At 36.7% G+C, this 21,314-nt stretch overlaps 1 long non-coding RNA gene across 1 annotated transcript in view; it reads right to left on the bottom strand.

The window, feature by feature from the left end:
• Window positions 1-2,910: 2,910 nt before the first annotated feature.
• LOC147388876 (uncharacterized) overlaps window positions 2,911-21,314 on the bottom strand; it is a 55,101-nt gene continuing 36,697 nt past the window's right edge. Inside the window, exon 3 of the long non-coding RNA XR_015170637.1 lies at window positions 2,911-3,550. This is a non-coding gene — a long non-coding RNA (uncharacterized LOC147388876). The remainder of the gene's footprint in view (window positions 3,551-21,314) is intronic.

Here is a 21,314-nt window from a genome sequence, read left to right on the forward strand (position 1 = left end):
TCTGTTAATGCATTTTAAAATTGAATTTGGAACTTTTGAAAGTCAAAATCTGATTTGGAGTTTAAATTTGAAATTAAATAATGAAAATGACATACACCAACTTTAATATATATATCACACCTATTGAAATATATATATTTATTAAAAGTAAAAGGGCCTATGCTACCACATCAACTTTTATATATATATATAACATATCAATTGAAAAGAATTTAAAGGGGGAAACCTCAAAAAAGAAAAGAAAGGAAGTATTTTGCAACTAAGGCCGTCAATGGATCTGGTTCAGACTAAATAGGTATCAAACTAGTACTGATCCGATATGGAATTTAGTAGACCTGGATTTGATGATGTGTATCCGACAAAATAATTCATATTTTAAAGTTGAACTCAATTCTAATATGATATATGCATTATTCCATCTCTAATCTGAATTTTCCAAAAATAAATATTGTTTATCAGACCGAATCCAACCTGGTTTATTCAATAAAAGTATATATAAAATTTAATACATATCGTGTATCTAAATAAATTATAAAATATAGGGTAAATTACTATTTCGTGAGTTGATCATACGATAAAATTCTGATTCTTGCTAATTATTCATTTTAATTCGCAAAACATGAATGTAAGATATCCAAGTTTTTCAAGCGATGATCTTCTTGTTGTTTTTTTTAAAGTGACAATCTCGTTAAAAGTAAGGAACTTGTGAAATCGTCACTTTTATAACGAGCGAGATTGTTACTATGAAAAAAAAATATCAACGAGATTGTCACTTTAAATCTACAAGATAGTCACTTGAAAACCCGCAATCTCACATGTTCACGTTTTGGGAATTAAAATGAATAATAACCTGAAATCGAAATTTAATCAAAAGTTGATCATGTTTTGAGATAATCCGTTAAAATATAAATATACATCTTTATATATTTCAAATACATTATGATTCAACTAGCTATAGGATTAGGTGATGGCTAATACAAAACTAGTAGGACTTAAAATGGGTTGGATTTTATTTAAAATCCGATTGATTCGAACCTAAATGTAGTAGATTTGGTTCCTTCAAGTATATCTGGATTAAAAAATGATTTAGATATGGGTTGATGTTCATTGACCTAAGTTGGATCTGGGTCAGATACAGATCCATCCTTATATCTGCTTAGATCCAAATGAGATATTATATTAAACTTATATATTTTTTTAAATACATTAATTTAACTAACAAGTGTTGAGTGTAATGAGCAAGGCCTACCTCCCTTAAAAAAAGGAGAGGTCTTGAGATCAAGTCATCTTAACTTTAGAGATTTTTATTACTTATTAAAATAGTCTTAACGGGTGACTGACCCCAATAAATGAATTTGGTAGGGTTGGATCTGGATATGAATTTGGTGAAAGTAAAATGAGTCTAGTTGGTCGGATTCGAATCAGTTCAAGATAGAAAATTCGGATATGAATATACTCATATCTAACTTGAACCCGACCCATTTTAAGCCCTTAAAACTAATCCGATAATTTCTCGATTCAAATCCTTATTATAACCCAAATCCTGATCCGATTCATTTACAACTCATAGATGCATTAGTATTCTAATGGCTTGGTAAATCTCTCTCTCTCTCTCTCTCTCACTCTCATCATCATCGATTTCTTTAAAGAAACAAAGCAGTTCTCTCACTTTAGTCAACTAAATTTCTTAGTTGAAGAAACGGGTAGAGCTGCCATTATTAAAAAAAAAAAAAAATTAGTATCCACGTTGCATATATACACCACATTCAATCTTTATGAAGGGTTTTTTCTAAGTAAAAGTTGGTGTGGTAATATAAGCTATCTATCTACTTTAAACCATGTTTATCGCTAAAGATTCCATGTCTCTATCATATGGAGCTGGAGCGCCCTAGAGATATGGGTCAACACTTGAATTATTTGTTGCTGAAAGACGGGAAATTTTTATCATTGAATAATGTAATCGCGCATTGAATGATTAAAACAGGCATGCAAAAACTTTCTAATTGTAAGATAAGAACATTGACCTTAATGAAAATGATATAAACCAACTAAGTGGGCCACAAATTGGATGGTCTAGAGGGTAGATGGATCCTCTGCACTCCAAGGCACCCACCCAATTCTAAGTATAAATATTGTAGTAACTAACACTCATTCATTGGATTATGAGCTGGTGCATGTTTGAGTGTCAACCAACCTACAAATCCCTAATTTTATGGATTGAGCTACTTGTAGGGATTGTTTTGGAGATATTTGATCAAAGTCATGAGTAGCCTTATCATAATTGTATGTGTGTGTGTTGTGTGTGTCTTTTCTTACGGGTCACGTCACGTAAACAACATGCCCATCATCATCATCATTATCATTAGAGTCTTGTTACATAACTAAAATCACTCTAAATATAAAACAAAATTAATTCCTAATAAAAGACAAACTCCAAATAAAAAAGAGAAATAAATCCTGATAGGACTCTCGATTTATGAATTTCCAACAACCTCCCTTAAATTGAGATCTTTAAATTCCACTATTCTTATCTTTTTCTTCTACTTTTCAAATGCATTGGTAGACAAAAGATTTATAAAAATATCAACAATTTGCTCTTTAGAGTGATACAATCAATCACAATCTCATTGTCTCACTATGTGAAAATTAAAAAATTCGACGGATCAAAGCTCATGAATTTTATAATCGAATTTCAACTGCTTAGAGCATTGAAATTTTTTATGTTCCATAGATTTGACGGTTTAGAGTTGTTAAATTTCTCCCATCCTCAATTAATTTGACAGTTTCAGCAAGTCGAAAAATAACATTCGACGCATTGGTCCATTGAATATGGGTTTTTCTTTTCATGTTGTGTCCTTCACAAAATTGTGAATGTAGTGAAATTTAATGTCCATATATGCTTGTTCCTTGTATAAAAGACTGGATTTTTCATCAATACAATTATTGATTTATTGTCTCACATGATCTTCCTTGAAATTTCTTACTTGTGATTTAAATCATGGAACATGCGACATAGCTATACCGCTTGAATAGCACAGTAAGCAGCTGAAATGTACTTGGCCTCTTTTGTAGAGAGTGAAACAACTTGTTGCTCTTTAGATGATAAAGAAAAAATTCTTGATTGAAGGTAAAATGCATAATAAGAAGTGTTCTTTATATGCCCAATCACTATCTGTATATCCAACAAGCTGACACTTGTTAGAAGACGAATAAAAGATACCGTTATCCAATGAAACTTTTATATATTGTAAAATTCATTTTTCAACTTCCATGTAAGACAGGTGTGGAGATTCCATGAATCTGTTGAGTATTCCAACTCCATAAATAATATCAGTATAAATAGAAGTCAAATATTTAAGACTACCTACCAACCTTTTGACATATGTGGGATCCACATGTTTACCACCACCATCTTTAACTAACTATAGCCTTCCAATAATTTGAGTCTGAATCGGCTTACATGATTCCATCTTGAACATGTCCAAAGTATCTATAGCATGTTTCTGTCGTGAGATAAAAATACCATTCTCTATCTGGACCACCTCACTACCTTGAAAATAAGACATTAGACTTAAGTTTGTCATCTCAAATTGGCTAATTATAGCTTCCCTGAATTCTGAAATCATCTTTAAATTATTATTAGAAAAAATCAAAGTCATCCACATACAAACACATAATACATGTGAATTTGACTTACAAAGTGTGTTCATATGGGCATTTTTGAAATCCTTGATCATGGAAATATGTATCATTCTGTGCATGCCATGCCTGTCATGCCCCTTATAGGGACATGGCATGACATGTTATTCTCTGATAAAATATAATATATTAAGGGTAAATAAAATCTTAACAAAACAGACAACTGTTTCAAAATTGGTATATCAAAATGATCAGAGTGCAGTTTTAAAGGACTAATATATACACGTGATTTTATTCCAAGAGTATATATATATATATTAAGTAACCAAAATGATACATCTGAGATTTACAGAAACTCCAAAAGTAAACCCTTCACAGAGTAACCCTAAAATGTGGCCCAACCTCAAACGTCCTGAAGGGATCCAAGAAACTAAACTCTTGTGAAAGGTAAATTTTTTTTTTTTTTTCTCTTCTTTAATTGTTGTTATTTTATGTGCGAATTTTGTTCGTGAATGTGTAAAAATTCACTCGAGTCAACCCATGGGCTTTGGGAACAAGATGCATTGAGAAATTTAAAACAAAATTGAGTGACTCATTAATTTTTTATTTTTTTTTATACCTTTGGATCGATTCGATTAGAGAATGTCTTCTTAGAACTTGGCTGGGCCAACTTACTAATCCTTGAGGGCCTTTTGGATAAATGTAATTTGAAAATTTCTTAATTTTCGGTACATTAGGATAAAGATTGATTTTTTTTTTTTTAATAAAATTTTTCCATCTAGTTTACTTATTAGGTTTTTGGGATATTTCATTTACGAAAGGAAAATCTTAAAGCATTGAGTCGACTAACTATTTTTGAGGTTATTCGATGCATCGAAAATTAATCTTTTTATGGATGAATTGATTCAATAATTTTCCTTGCATACTTAGAACATTTCTCTTATGTTACATGAGTTGATTCACTAATCTTGTGCACATGGAAAGTTTAAAATTTTCTATTTCATGGGCATTGAATTGATTCATCAATTTCACGTGCATTGAAATTAATTGACCAATAATGTTATCAATGTGTGCAATGTGGATTTTGCAAAATCAATTATAAATTACGATTTTTCAACAAGATTTGAAAATATATATTTTTTATTTTTATTTGGAAAGTGGTAGCCGTATGATTTTTTGGTATATTTAACATAACATAATGATGACTGTTGGCCAACCAAATATAAATTGATGATGATATTTGAGTCCAAACCCTTGGACATTGACTTTGACTTAGATTTACCCCTAATTTTGACCCTATATTAGGAAATTTTGACTTTAGCTTGACTTTAATCTTACCCTTTGACCATAGGATAGTCTTAGATTACAGTAGAGACCGATTATCTCGATCGGGTGGGTTCGATGCTTAACACCTTCCAAAATCCGTAATTCGACTCCTTACCATTTTCTCTTAATCATGGATAGATCCAGATTCATTTAGAGTTATTTTATGGTTCATAGGCTTAAAATAGGTGGCGACTCCCAATTCCCCTAACTCAATTACATATATCTATATTTTTTATAATGGATGAGTTTTTTTAAGCGCTTTTAGTGGAGACTCCACTGGGAATTTTAGGGTCAAACTTGACCTAATTAAAGACTTTCCTAAGGTAGACATTTGACCTAAGTAGACTTTTAGACTAGAATATTGAATGCTTGATGCTTATGTGGATATGATTGGATTATGAAAATGTGGTTGATCATTTTTTTAAAATGCCCCAGGCACACCTCGTCCCTTTGTACATACTCACAAGCATGCATATCAAATTTTACATCATTCTCTATCCCTTGATAATCTCGTAGTCAGAATATAGTCCACTTGGTCCTTCGGGATACAAGTGACGCATGCGATCGCTACAACTTCAGTCTAGTACCTTTGGGTATATTAAGCTAGAATACCAAGTACTATCTAACTAGGTAAAACTAGGAGGTATATTAGTATGACCTAAGCTTTGTCCTAGCTAATCTCAATCATGTAGTGAACCTAGAGATCTAAACTTAGGTGTGGTCCAATTAAGCCACGAATCGAACCGATGATGAGTGTTCCCAAGTGCATTCTTTTAATCCAACTAAAAGGTAAATGGATGGACCGGTCCACATCACTCAAGTTGGACTCACAATACTGGTCTAACCCAATAGATTTAACTGATGAGATGCACTAGACAATACTACTTAAACCAGTTGGTCAAATTGGTAAACGGATCTTAAGGATCACACATAAACTGGTTAGGCCAATCGACTTAAGATATAGTAAATGAAATAAGCCAATGAAATCATTCAGGTCCATTGGGTCAAATTGGACCAAATTCAATTTAATTGGGTATAAAGCCCCAACATTTCATGTCGGCCAGTTCAATCCAATAAATCCAATATTACGAGATTGTCATATCAAAATTAATTTTTCAAATCAAATGTCGAAGGGTGAATCAATTAAAAAGCCTTGGTTTTCTTTTATCATAATGTAATAGATGTAGAAACCCTATTTTTGCACCCACCTGATTAATCAACTCGTCAACCCGATCGCAATGATTCCTAATGATGGATGTTATTTCCATTACTTTATTTTGTTACCAGATATGTTTTAGAAATCCGGATGAGGTATCTCGAACTGACAAAACGGTAGAAACCACGCTACGCTAGGAAAATATAACCCCAAAAGCTTATAAATCATCATCTTGCAGACAAAAATAAGTTTCAGGATAAAAATCACTAAAAAATGATCAAATTACCAAAATACCCCTAACATCAAAACAACCCTAGAGCCTACGTTAAGATTAGGAAACTCATTCAAACACATAAAACAACTAATCGAAATCAAATAAATCATTTCGTCAATTTTAACAGAATTTCACAAAATTATGAAAATGCCCCTCATAAAGTTCACGATCATTTCACATAAAAAACTTCATAAATGACACAAACCAATATTTCCATTGAATTCCCTACGAAAAATCGATTCTAAAACATCTTGGAACATAAAAAACCGACTTAAAACGTGAAAAGTCCTCTCTGGGGGCAAAATGGTAATTTCACAATTTTTATAATTAAAAATTTCGAAATTAATAAATAAAATATTAAATAATTAAAGTGAAACATTAATGAAATTAATTTAAAATTTTGAACCAAAGAAATCGATCAATCAGGCTCTCAGGCAAAATTGTTGAGGGTTCGCAAGATATTTCTTTAAGGACCCCTCCATTTGGGGGTCCAAAGAATTAAAGATATAATAGAGGGGAGATTCTTCAAAAAATCAAAGTCAACCAAGAAAGACTAAAGTCAAGATATTAAAGTCAATTAAATAAGACTAACGTCAAAATTAAAGTCAATTAAGTAAGACTAAAGTCAAGATATTAAAGTCAATCAATTAAGACTAAAATCAATCAAATAAGACCAAAAGTCAAAATCCTAATAGAGTTCCAATTAAATAATAACTTTATTTAATAGAGTTCTAACTAAAATACAACTCTACCTAAAATAATTCTAATTAAAATACAACTCTACCTAAAATAATTCTAACTAAAATACAACTCTAACTAAAAGAATTATAATCAAACACTAATTCTATCTAAATCAACCCTTAAAAAAATCTATAAATAGAGGTCCTCACACCTCATTTTCGTATCATATCAAAAACCCTAAGAGAAGAAGGTCAAAAAGTCCCCCTATCCTCCCATAAACCCTAATTTTGGAGTCCCAACTCCTTACCTAACACCCATACTTCAATTTTAGCTCAAAAAACACCTAGAAGTCCTTCAAAAATACCCCCAAAATTCATAAACAAATCTGAAGAATCCATATCTAAGGAAGGGATACCTTGCCTCAGAGATCAGAAATCAGATCCAGACACAGACTGAAGCAAGGAATACTGTACAAGGAGTTACTCTGTCAAATCTGAGGGAACGATAAAGTTGTCTTCGGAAATGTATAATTTCTTAATGGTTTTACCTAGGTTTTTTTTAGCAATGTAATTTATTTGAAAAATTAGTAGAGACTGACTTTGGCCGGGCGGGGTTGGTGCCTAACACCTTCCAACCCCGTAACGTGATCCTCGGACCCTTTTTTCTTTCGAAGATTAGTAATGTTTACCTTTCTTAGAGTCAGTTTGGTTCCTAGACCTTAATAACTAGGTGGCGACTCCCAAACTTCAAGAGTCAAAAGCGGATCCGCGCACCCCGCGGATCGAAGGCGCTTTCAGTGACGACTCCGCTGGGGACATTGAGGATCAGACTTGAAAAACCCCAAGTATGGGAACATTGCCAATAACCTAGTTTTTATTTTATTTCATTCTATTTAATTTTTAGTTAGTTTTTTTTATTGTTCGTTTATTGTTGTTTTGATATATTTGTGAGTCCAGTCATTAATTTCGATTCAATTTTGAGTACGTTAATCTGGCATATTATTATTTTTATATAATTCAATCGAGAGTCACTTAGAGTGACTTTAAATAATAATACCAAATTTCAACGGATACTTTTGTTGAGGGTGGAATAATGATCATTGAGGATGGAATAATGAAACGAAAGGGATTTTGTTTTTGGTTATTCTTCCTTTTGGGGTATGACGATCCATTTTTGGCTAACGAAAGAATTTTTTTTCTTAAAGAACATGGTGGATACGTTGTTTGATAACGTTTTTTTAAAAAAGAGAGAAATTTTTTCGTCTTTATTAGTTGTTTTTTTTTTTTTTTTTGGCTTACTACTTAGGTGTTCTTTTTTTTTTAGTAGGCAAGACATGCTGCCCATTGACAGCATATATAAAAAAAAAAAAAAAAATTTGAGTTTCTGCCGGCAGCAGCTTTTGATGGTGTGGCTCTAGTACAAATCAATTTGAACTATTAAACCCAATGATGTTCAATGGGGTGCGGTTAGTAGAAAATCCCTTCTACTTGTTTATTTATTTATTTTTTTTAACCATTTTAAACAGTTTTTTTAAATAATAAAAAAAAAACGAAAGAACCCATCATCTTCTTCCCCAATTGGTTCTGTCGGCCTCAACAGAGAGATCGACTCCTCAAGGGTTTCAAACCCGTATTTTTTGGTTTGCGAAACTCGAACGATCTAAAGCTTGGACGTTTGAGCTTGCTTTCGACCTCGCGCCCTCTTCTTAATCGGTTTTCAGTCGTGTTCTTCGCGTTTTCAATAGAAACCGATCGGTCTGGTCTCTCAATCCAGTCGAACCTTCCATTCTAATTAGTTTTCAGCCGTGTTCTTCGCGTTTTCAACAGAAACCAATCGGCCTGTTCTCTCAATCCAGTCGAACCTTCTATTCTAAACGGTTTTCAGTTACGTTCATTGTGTCTTCAATAGAACCCAATCGGCCTGTTCTTTCGATCCAGTCGAACCTTCCATTCTAATCGGTTTTAAGACCATTAATGTTTGGAGATAATTTCTAATCTCATCTAATTTGGAGATGCGAGATTTGGAATCGTCGAACCTAACCAATCTTGAAGTTTTCCTCGTGAAGTCGATGTATCTTTTGGCTGTTACAAAAATACAAAGTGTTGCTGATTCGATCGGTAGGGAGTCTTAGGGAATGGCCAGATCTTGCAGGTTCAAGACATGAAAGGAATCTGCCACTACTCTAAATTGGCTCCTCATGCTCGTTCAATTTATCTGTAAATTCCCTCTGTGAAATTGGAATTTGATGTACCTGTAGATCAAAAGGATAGAGAAAGAATGGAAAAGGGTAGATTTTGAAGATTTTTACAGATGCAACATTCCCCAAACCTTTAAGAGAGAAAATTAAAGTTTCTACTCCTTTGTTTTAATTCCGATCTTGTAATCCCCTCTTAGTAAAATGAGTCAGAAATTGGTAGAATGATTCAAGATTTTGAATTGGAAACTAAGAAGCAGATTGAATTCGATGACTTTTCAACGATTTAACTTGGGTTCATTCAGTCTTGACAGAGTAGAACCAATTGTCCCTCGAGTTGTTTAAAGTTCACTGGTTTCAGAAATTTAAAAAAAAAATGTATATATATAATATATGAAGGGAAGAACTACTAACAACAGTTTATATATGGCTACTAAGAGATCTTTTTTTGTCACGCCAATACACCATCAAGATTTATTTGGCATGGCAAATATTGGTGGTTTTGTTTTAATTTTTTTAGTTTTGTTAAAAAAAAATGTGTTCTTTTAAGTTTTTTTTAAAAATGAAAAAAAAAAATGATTTTTATTGCTTGATAAAAGTCAATTTGTTTTCTAAAATGTTTTTTTATTTTCTTTTCTTTTTCAATTCGTTTAAAGATCATCGTAACATCTCATCCCAACGATTGTCACTTCAATCTTAATTCAATATCCTCAGAAATATCAATTTGGTTAAGGTCACCCCAAGATAGCTTCGATTGGACCATATTATTAGTTTTTATGTTAATTGCCTATCTAACATGCCATAATCTTGCTTGAGATACATGTTTGATCATAATGTTGATGTGATGGAATGTGATCGGATTGGTATTCAATATTCATGTGATATCAATGTTGTAGTGATATGATCTGGCCCATGGGCCCATTTATTTAAAAAAGGCCCCGGGCACACCCCACCCTACTTTGCACACACCACATGCACGTTTACTATTTTGGACACTTACACGTCCTATATATCCAACGTGGCACTAGTGCTTGGCTCAGTCTCTTCGGACATGCGACGTCATTCATGAAAATCACAACTCCAGTCACATACCTTAGGATATATCAAACTGGGGCATTGATACCGTCTGATCAGGTGATTTTGAGAAGTATATTGATGCACCCAGGCTGGAGCGACCTGATCCTTTGACCTATTGTGAGCCACACAGTCACATGTCCCGATTGCCAACGTAGTACTAGTACGTGGTCGGTCCCCTCGTGGTATGCCAAACCATTTATGAAAGCTACAACTCTTGACTCGTACCCATAGGTATGTAAAAGATAAATCTAAGTATATCAATTGCACTTCTTGGTCAAAACCAGTGCCTAAGCGAGATCTTGCCCCACTGTACCCTACTGTACGAGGGGGATAGACTATGTCTATTATAGACAAGAGGTATTTATGTGGGCCCTTGCTCAGTATTGTACGCCACCTCTCAACTGGAGATCAAACTGGCTGTTTTTGGCTTCAGAGAAGTGAGTTGAGATTTTAGATTATCACCTATACGACATATCAAACCTAGTCACCACGTACCGAAAGGTATATAGGTGTGCTTGGGCAATGGTGTTCAGATAAAAATGCATTGCACGTAGTAAGCTTAGAGTCTAAAAACCTTCCCCGTAGGTCACGACTCGAACTTATCGTGGGTGTTCCCGGGTTGTTTATTGAATGGAACCTTTGGATTGATGAATGTATGTGAATGATGTGAATGATGAGATCAGAGTGTATATTGTCCCCAAGGATCAAAAATGTTATTTTTGAAAATTAAAATGGATGCACCGACCCAATAAAGAATCCATTCTTTTAAAATAATGACCCAGTCCATCTCGATCCAACAATCATGATGGACCGAGCCATTTAAATCAAAATGGAAATCGAATTTTCAAAGAAGAAAATGAAAATATCTTTCAGAAAAGAATGTTTTCCAAAAGAAGTGTTTTCCAGAAAAAGTATTATTCTCTAGAAAAAACGTTTTCCAGAAAAAGATTTTCTATAAGAACAAGATTTTCCAAAAGAAAAAAATTGATCTTTTACATGGACCTTGGAAGAGTACTAAAATACCCTTTTGTGTCGAACCAGGATGCTAGTCACAGGCGATAACCCAATCGATCAGTTAGTCAAAACAACAGTCATAGGAATGCACCCTGTAGAGAAGATCAATTTTGGGAGATTCATGTTCAGGAGTGCTCTCTACTTCAATGAATTTGAGACAAACTGGAACCTCTTACATGCTATGGCTAAGCGATGGAACTCCTATCTTCACATATTCCATATGGGGTATATGCATTTGTGCCCTATTCACGAGAATTATTGTAGCATCATGAGGATATCCACTTCGGGACCTCTAGTCAGGCCCTCATTGAAGACCGGATATTCTGGTGACCTCGCCATAGGACTGAACATTTCCAAGGAAGAAGCCAAGGCCTTGGTTCATGACGGGAGATTGGATTTAGTACCTTTATTGGGCCCGTATCACTCCCGCAGTCATCCTATCAATGTAAAACCTGAAGCCTGGCGAGTCACTAGAGACTATCGATTATGCCTAGGAATCTTAGCCCAATACATACTGATCTCCAATAGTGATGGCCAAACTATCCCTGAGTCCTTCATAGATATAGCCTCTCAACTCTCAAGGAAAGCTAACCCGGTACCTCTCATCCTAGCTGAAACTTTCTCAGGTTTAGATGCCATAAAAAATGGTAAGCGGGAAACCTTCAAAGGAAGCCCCTACTTACTCTGTATGTGACTTTGTGATCGTCTCAAAATCGTAGATGTTTCCTCAAATCTCGAATATGGGCCAAAACACTTTTCCAAGAGAAACATGTTAGTACGTCACAACTCAGTCAAAGCTTGGAGCAAATGGTTAGACTCTCGCCTTGCCTGTCATATCAGTTTTAGGTGTCCTTGGTGGATGACTGATCCCCTGTCCTAGGAACCAAAGGATCTTACTATGTTCGTCTGATTGGTTTAGAAGAAACGTCTTTTTACTATCCTAATCTGATCCCAGAACAGTACGACGTACCTATAGAGTTATCTTTACCTCAGCACAAAGCTTTCTTTCCCCCCGAGCCTTTGACTGAAAAGTTAGTACACCTTATTGAGAAAGCTTGGAACAAGCGCACCTTAAGGTATCTAGATGGACCAGCAGAATTCAAAGAGCCAGTTGTTAGAGCCAAGAGGGTCAAGCCTGACAGCAATCCTGATGACCGTCAAGACAAAACTAAGTGTCCATGTAAAAATAGTTCAAGTCAAATTTGTTGAAAGATATTTTAATAAGAACATATTGTTTGTCAATCATTTTCAATAAAACTATCTTTCTTTTTTAATAAATATTTATTTCCTTTTCGAATACTCATTGTGTGAATGGATTAATTAATGGATTGGTGCACAAATCTCAATAAAATGATTCTTTAAAATGTTATCAAGGGGGTAATACTGAAATTGACTAAATCTACCTTTTATGGGGTCATATAGGATTATCATTGCGCCCAAACTCAAGCGTCCACCTCCTAGTTGGAGTCGTAAGTCCAGTCAGTTAGAACGAGCCACAGTACCAAGTTAACAAGTAGAAATGGCATCAGAATTTGAGCTCACAGAGATCCATAAGATCTTGGCAGCCTTTGCCAATGATATCAATAGTATAAAAGGCAAAATGGAAGTGTTAGAACAAACCTCGGAATTGACGGGAAATCCTCTAGATGACCCAAAGGGAAAAAAGATTGAAGAGAAATGTCCACGTGAAGTCTTCAAACTAGACGGAGACGAAGAATATGTTGATGAAAATTCAACATTATCTAACAGAATGTCTCAATTGGAGTCAGGTATGAAAAGTATAAAGGGTATTGATGAAATTGCAGCATGCATTGAAGGTCTGAACCGCATCCCTAGAATCCATTTGCCAGAGAAGTTTGTGATGCCTGAAATGGACAAGTTCAGTGGGACCGGGTATGCGAAAACACATCTTAAGGTGTATGTTACCAACATACGCACTATGGGGCTCAGCGACGAACAGATGACATTATTGTTCTAAAGAACTTTATTAGGATCAACATTACGTTGGCTAATGTCTCAAGATCCAGTTACTATGGGTACATGGGAGAACATGTCAAAGGCCTTCTAGCATCAGTATAAGTACAGTACCGAGACTGAGACTTCAAGAAGGGATTTTGAAGCAACTAAACAGAAAAATGGGGAGACATTCAGTGATTTCATTGGTCGTTGGAGGGCCAAGGCTACTCAAATGTGGGATAGACCTTCGAAGAAGGAACAAGTAGCGATTATCCTAAAGAACCTTTCACAAGGATATGCTCAGCACCTAGTGGCCCAATATCTCCCTACTTTTGAGTCCCTACTACAAGCTGGAAGTCAACTCGAGGATGCATTTGCCTCTGGGGTTCTTTCTAACCCCTCAGATAACAAATCTAAGAAACCATATGTTCCCAAACATAGTACCAACCACGTCTACATAGCTAACACGTCAGCTACCCCAGCTCAACCCCCAGCCCGGGCTAATAACCAGGTTCACCAAAGTCAACCTCGAACTCCGCGTCAGTTTACCAATCTAGGGATGAGTCTCACATAACGCTTCACAAATTGATGAAAAAAGGGCTTATTAGTCCTATCCAGCCCCGACCTTTACCTAATCCCTTGCTAGCTAGACACAATGTTAACTTGTTTTGCGAGTTCCATCAAAACCCTGGCCATCACACGGATCGATGTATCACCTTGCGCCATGCCATTCAAAACCTAATTGACAACAAAAAGGTCACAATCCCTAACCCACCAAATGTTACCACTAATCCACTACCTACTTATCAACCTCCACCAACCCTGAACATGGTTTTTCATACCCCATTACTATTCGACCCTGTTTCTCTCATCCATCCAATCCAAGTTAAACCGCCTAGTTACCCCCTTGCCGGGATAGCCTTCACTGATGAGGTTTTCACCACAAACTATGAACCATTTGATTTAACCTCGGATGATACGTACTGTTTATCCCCGCTTCACTACAATAGTCCCGTATTCACTAGTTACCTGTTGGCTCAGATGAACCTGAAAAGTCTTGTACCTTTGATAGATGAAGATCCATACTTGTTGACTGAAGAAGATGAGCCCTTCCTCTCTCCTGTGATGAAGTTAGACATATGACTCGAGGGGGAAGAGTGTTTAAGCCACAAAAACTCTGTGTTGATAATCCTGCAGTCCTAGCAAGAAAAGAAGGAGAAGATCCCACTAAGGAAAGCATCAAAGAAGATAACTCCGTGATCAAGCAGTTGAAAAAATCAGGGGCCAATATCTCAGTATAGGGTTTACTCATGGCTTCCACTGCTCATAGGGAGGTTGTTCTCAAAGCACTAAACACCGCCCAAGTCTCCCTTGATACTTCTCCAGATCAACTGGCTAGTATAGTAGGGGCAACTTACATGAAAAATATCCTATCCTTCTCGGACTCAGATCTCCCAAAAGAAGGGGCAAGCTACACTAAGCCGTTGCACATTACAGTTGACTGTAACGAGATGAGGGTACCTCTGGTTTTGATCGATAACTAGAGTGCACTGAACGTTTGCCCGCTGAAAACTACTATTTATCTCAGGCTTAAGGCTGAAGATCTCAAGCCCACTAATCAAGGTGTTAGGACCTATGATAACACCAAGAGGGATGTACTGGGAATTTTGCACCTTCGATTGTCCACAGGCATAGCTGAATTTTCTGTGGAATTTCAGGTCATTGATATCCAGTCCTCTTTCAATTTACTGTTAGGGAAGCCATGGTTACACCAGATCAAAGCTATCCCTTCCACGCTGCACCAGAAGGTCAAATTTATCAAGGATGGGCTAGTGATTACTCTCCATGGAGATCCTGAAATTGTAGGGATTATAAACAGTACTGAAGCTAAGGATAAGCCGTTGCTTGAGATTCAACCAAAATAACAGGGAGTAAAGCTCAGTGGATTCGAGTTTGAAAAGATATGCTCAGTCCAATGGGATCAAGCCATGAAAGAATATTTTCCAATGGAAAATACCTCTAATTGCTACATGGCCAATATATTCAAGAAAATGAGATTTTTTCCTAGTATGGGCTTAGGTCGCAAGCAGCAAGGTATTAAAGAGGCACCAGTGATTAAAGAGGTCATCGGCACATTCTAACTAGGATATAAGCCTACTAAGGAAGATTGGGCCCAATACTGGAAGACAAAACGGGACAAGGCCATTGCAAAAAGGCAAAGGCGCACCACGGATCTCATTAAAATGAAACCCTATCGAAAGACCCTCAATGGTTGTTTTGTGAAAGAGGGAGAAGATTTCCGTTACTGTGGGTTCCCAGAGCCGTTCATTGATCACATTACAGGTACTCGTCTGCCGGGGTTTGAAATCTTCTTTGGCATGGAATGGCCTGAAAAGGAAGCAAGCACAGAAGTTAAAGAGAAGAAAGTTGAAGACTGGCAGTTCGATCTGGACTCCCACAACATTGATCAGCTATTCATTGAAGATCATAGTGTCTTAGTATTGTCAGTTGAGAAAGGGATCCAAAATCCTCAGTCAGTAATCAAACTCGCTGTTGGGTGTCTCTCAAATTATCATGTAATTAGTCCTGTGTTGCATGTTAAGGCTGTGTCCGTCAGTCCCATTAGTCCTGTTCAGTCTGACATGCCAGTTGAGTCCTTTACTTCTGTTGAGTCGAGTAAGTTAGTTGTTTCTGCTGAGTTTGTTATTTCTAGTGAGTTTGTTTTTCCTGTTGAGTCAAGTGAGTCTGTCAAGTCTGTAATGAGTCCTGTTACCCCATCTCTTTTTAATGAAATGAAAGAAATTTTTGATTACCCTGAGTGCAATAATAATTTGACTAATAATCTGGCTTCGGAGGGAGAATCTTCTGACGAAGAACCTCCCCCTGAAATAATCAAATTACTTGAACAAGAAGAGGAACGTCGGGCTCAACCTCTAATAGAGGAAGTAGAGGTTATCAACCTCGGAACAAAAGAAAGTCCTCAAGAAATTCGGATATGGGTCACTTTATCTCCCGATGAACGCAAAGGAATAATAGATTTGCTCAGAAAGTTCAAAGAGGTGTTCGCGTGGTCTTACGAGGATATGCCGGGGGTAAGCACAGATATTGTTCAACATCGGATTCCGTTATATCCTGATGCTCGACCAATCAAACAGAAACTTCGACGTATGAAGCCAGAATGGACTCTGAAAATTAAAGAAGAAGTTACGAAGCAGATTAACGCTGGATTTTTGGAAGTAGTAAGATACCCTTAGTGGATTGCTAATGTCGTCCCAGTGCCGAAAAATGATGGAAAAGTTAGAATGTGTATGGATTTCAGAGACCTAAACAAAGCAAGCCCAAATGATAGTTTCCATTTACCACACATAGATGTTCTAGTGGACAGTACAGCAGGACACGCTTTGTTGTCCTTCATGGATGGTTTTTCGGGGTACAATCAGATAAAAATGGATCCTCGAGATATGCAAAAAACGTCGTTCATAACACAGTGGGGAACCTTCTGTTACAAGGTCATGCCTTTTGGTTTGAAGAACGCTGGAGCCACCTATCAAAGAGCAGCCACGACTTTACTACATGACATGATACACAAGGAAGTCGAAGTCTATGTAGATGATATGATAGTCAAATCTAAGGAACGACTGGGGCATGTTACTGCGTTAGAAAAGTTTCTCACAAGGATTCAAAAGTACCAACTCCACCTCAACCCATAGAAATGTGTATTTGGAATAACTTCTGGAAAACTATTGGGATTTGTGGTCAGTCAGAAAGGGATCGAAGTAGACCCTATGAAGATTAAAGCTATCCAAGAGATGCCGCCACCTGAGACTAAAAAGCAGATTCGAGGTTTTTTAGGCAGAATCCAGTATGTTAGCAGATTCATTGCTCAACTCACCAACGTCTGTGAATATATTTTCAAGCTTCTCAAGAAGAATGAACCAACAATTTGGAATGAGCAATGTCAAAAGGCTTTTGACCAAGTCAAGGAGTATCTCTTAAACCCACCTATTTTGGTCCTACCTACACCGGGTGAACCACTGCTTCTTTATCTGTCAGTCACAGAAGAAGCTATGGGATGCATGCTTGCACAATATGACAAAGATACTCGCAAAGAGAGGGTTATATACTACATCAGTAAAAAGATGTTAGAATATGAACGAAAATATTCGGCTCTCAAAAAAACTTGCTTAGCACTGGTATGGGCTACTCAGAGACTCCGGCACTATATGCTGTCTCATTCAATTATCCTGTTATCTCGGATGGATCCTCTTAAGTATCTTTTCAAGAAGCCGGCGTTGATAAGGAGAACCGTGCGATGATTATTGTTGCTATCAGAGTTTGACATCACGCATGTTACACAGAAGTCTATCAAAGGGAAAGCTGTAGCAGAATACTTGGCAGATCACCCTGTAGTAGAAGGAATAAGGCCTGTTGATCAATTCCTAGATGAGAACATCTTGCACATTAAAGAAGAACTGCAGAACCAAACATGGCAGTTGTACTTTGATGGAGCCGCCAATCAAAATGGGTATGGAATAGGGGCAGTTCTGTTTTCTCCGGAAGGATGCCACATTCCTATCGCTATTAAATTAGCCTTTTCGAATACTAATAACACGGCTGAATATGAGGCGTGCATCGTGGGGTTCGAAGCTGCTTTGAACCTGGGCATTACAGAAATTGAAGTTTTTGGGGATTCAGCCTTGGTCATACATCAGTCATTGGAAGAATAGAAGACTAGGGATGAAAAATTGAAATATTATCATGAGTATTTGTTAAACTTAGTCAGTAAGTTTAAAGCTATCCTGTTCCAACACTTGTCAAGGGAGGATAACAGATTTGCTGACTCCTTAGCAACTTTATCTTCAATGATCCATTTACCCCCTGGCATGGAATTGAGGTCGATCACTATTGAAGTCAAAGACAAACCCGCATACTACCATCAGATCAACATTCCTACTCGACTACCCGATGGAAAGCCATGGTACACAGATATAAAGAAAGTGTTGGAAAAACAAGAATTCCCGGAAGGAGCATCGAAGAAGGAACGACAAACCCTACTAAGATTAGTATCTCAATTCATCCTGTGCGCAGGAAGTTTATACAAAAGGTCTTATGATGGGATTCATTTGTCGTGTGTTGATGAAGATCAAGCTGAACAGATAATGGTTGAACTACATTCAGGAGAATGTGGCCCTCACATGAGTGGGAAAATGTTAGTTAAGAAAATTATGAGATAAGGATACTATTGGCCCACGATGGAAACAGATTGTCATCACATGGTCAAAACCTGTCATAAGTACCAAATACATGCGAACCTTATACATGTGCCACCATCTCAATTAGTGGGTATGACTTCACCATTGTCATTCTCAGTTTGAGAAATTGACATTATTGGTAAAATATCGCCTAAGGCATCAAACGGGCATGAATACATTCTAGTTGCCATCGATTATTTTACCAAATGGGTTGAAGCTGCCTCTTATGCTGTCCTCACTATGTCTCGAGTTGCAAAGTTTATTCAAACGAACATCATCAGTCGATACGGGTACCTTCGGAGTTGATATCTGATAACGGGTCACACTTCAAAGCTGAGGTTATCAAATTGTGTTCAAAGTTCAAAATCTCCCACCACAAATCATCTCCTTACCGCCCTCAGACTAATGGAGCAGTTGAAGCAGCTAATAAGAATCTCAAAACTATCATCAGGAAAATGTGTCAATCACATCGAGATTAATCAGAAAAACTGTCATTTGCATTATGGGCATATCGAACTTCAATTCGATCCTCCACTAGAGCTACTCACTACTCCTTAGTGTATGGCTTGGAAGCAGTCTTGCTAGTTGAAATGGAAATTCCATCTCTCAGGGTCTTATTAGAAAATCAGTTGTCAGAAGCGGATTGGGTTAGCCAACGGTATGAAGAATTGAATTTGATTGAAGAAAAATGACTAAGAGCTTTGTATCACGTGCAACTTTATCAAAGAAGAGTCGCCCGTGCGTTTTACAAAAAGATCAAGGCCCGTCACTTACAAGTCGGGGATTTAGTACTCAAAGAGAATCGGGCACCTATTTTTGACCCTAGAGGGAAGTTCAAACCAAATTGAGGAGGTCCGTTCATCGTCAAGAAATAGTACTAGGAAAAGCTGTCAGGTTTCAAGATCATGATGGAATCGAAGTACCAGAACCAACCAACCTTGACCAAATCAAACGGTACTACATTTAAGGAAGCCATCTTTGACCGAATCAATCCTTATATTACCCAGTTACCTAGTTCAACATATCCTTTCTCAACCTCTTTGCAGTCTTTTCAAAAAGAAAAATTATGCCTTTTTCTTTCTCAGCCCGATCACCTAACCTAGGGGAGGGAGGATTTGAACTACGTTTTGGTCTGATCCCAAAAATCTGGGGTGCGTAGGCAACCTGAGAAGTTACTTCAGGCCCGACCACATCAAAATAAAAGAATAGATTTCCCGACAAAGAAAAAAATCTATAAAAAAAAATTCAAAAGAAAAAGAAATATCATCCAAAATGGGGAAGAAAATTCAAGAAAAATAATTTAAAAGGAAATGCTACACAAGGGGCATTTGGATTTTTGAGCCTCAAAATTCCTTTCTTTTTTATATCCAGTCCTAAGCTTACCTATAAAAGTCCTCCTAAGTACCGTGCAAAAAGTCAAAGAAGATAGCAAAGCATGATCAGACAGTAACTCTAGAAGTTCAGAGGAGAAGAAAAAGATAAAAAAATGATGAAGCTTGCTAAGTTGAAAACCCGAAAAGGGCAATTTAGGCAAAAATTAAGGCAAACTCGCAAGGTTGAAAATCTTAAAGGACAACTTTGGCAACAATCAGAGCCAAGAAAAAAAAAAGAAAAGCTCACTAGATCGAAAACCTGAAAAGGCTATCTAAGCAAAAGCTAGAGCAAGCTCGATAGATTGAAAACCTGAAAAGGCGATCTAGGCAAAAGTTAGAGCAACAAAGAAAAACAGAAGAAAATCCCAAGCTGAGAGACGTCCGAGCTGAAACATCAGAAGTCTAAATAATCAAGTTCAATACTTAGTTTAAACCAAGCATAGACTCAGAAGCCACAAGTATCTTGTCTACGATCGATCTGAAAATTCTTACTTTCCCAAATGAACCAAGGGAGATAAGGGTGAATTCTATGATGAGTCTCGAAATGAAATAATTTTGTTCCCTTGAGCCTGACTCAAAACTTTCAATAAAATTAATCAAAATTAAAAGTTGAGTCTTTATTGCGCTTGTGGTAATCAAATATTTCAAACTTTCATACAAGGGGCATTTTCTTTCTTCTTTAATATAACTTTTCCCCCTTATACTAGGGGCATTTTTTTAATTTTTGCATGATGTGTTCAATTATCTTCAATGCCATGTTCATTGTCAAACCAGGGGCAATTTGTTTTTGAGCAATGTTAATCCTAAAAGATAATGAGAACCCCAAACATAAGGTTACCCTCTTGATAACAGTTTTTCGAAAAACTTTTGAGGTTTAAAAGAAATAAAAACTCGGGTTTTAAATTCATAAAACTTTTGGATAAAACCTCGAGGTTCAAACAAAAGCATTTTGGATCTCACATAGGAGATAAGGCATTCATTCTGTCTCAGACCTATTCCTTTCCAGATCCAACCCCTCTTTTCAGGATTCATTTTCAATCGTTCTTTCCCAGATTTATTCCTTTAGTTTCAGTTTTACTCAGCCAGTTACCGCCGAGGGTTTTCTCGGAACTATGCTCAGTTACCGCCGAGGGTTTTTTTCGAAACTATGCTCAGATGCTGCCTAGGGTTGTCTCGGAATTATGCTCAGATGCCGCCGAGGGTTTTCTCGAAACTATGCTCAGATACCGCCAAGGGTTTTCTTGGAATTATGCTCAGGTGCCGCCGAGGGTTTTCTCGAAACTATGCTCAGTTACCGCCGAAGGTTCTCTTGGAATTATGCTCAGATGCCGCCAAGGGTTTTCTCGGAAGTATGCTCAGATGCCGTTGAGGA

The sequence above is a fragment of the Akebia trifoliata genome, chromosome 12, assembly GCF_017979445.1.
Source record: "Akebia trifoliata isolate Shusen 1 chromosome 12, ASM1797944v1, whole genome shotgun sequence".
Classification (NCBI taxonomy): Eukaryota; Viridiplantae; Streptophyta; class Magnoliopsida; order Ranunculales; family Lardizabalaceae; genus Akebia; species Akebia trifoliata.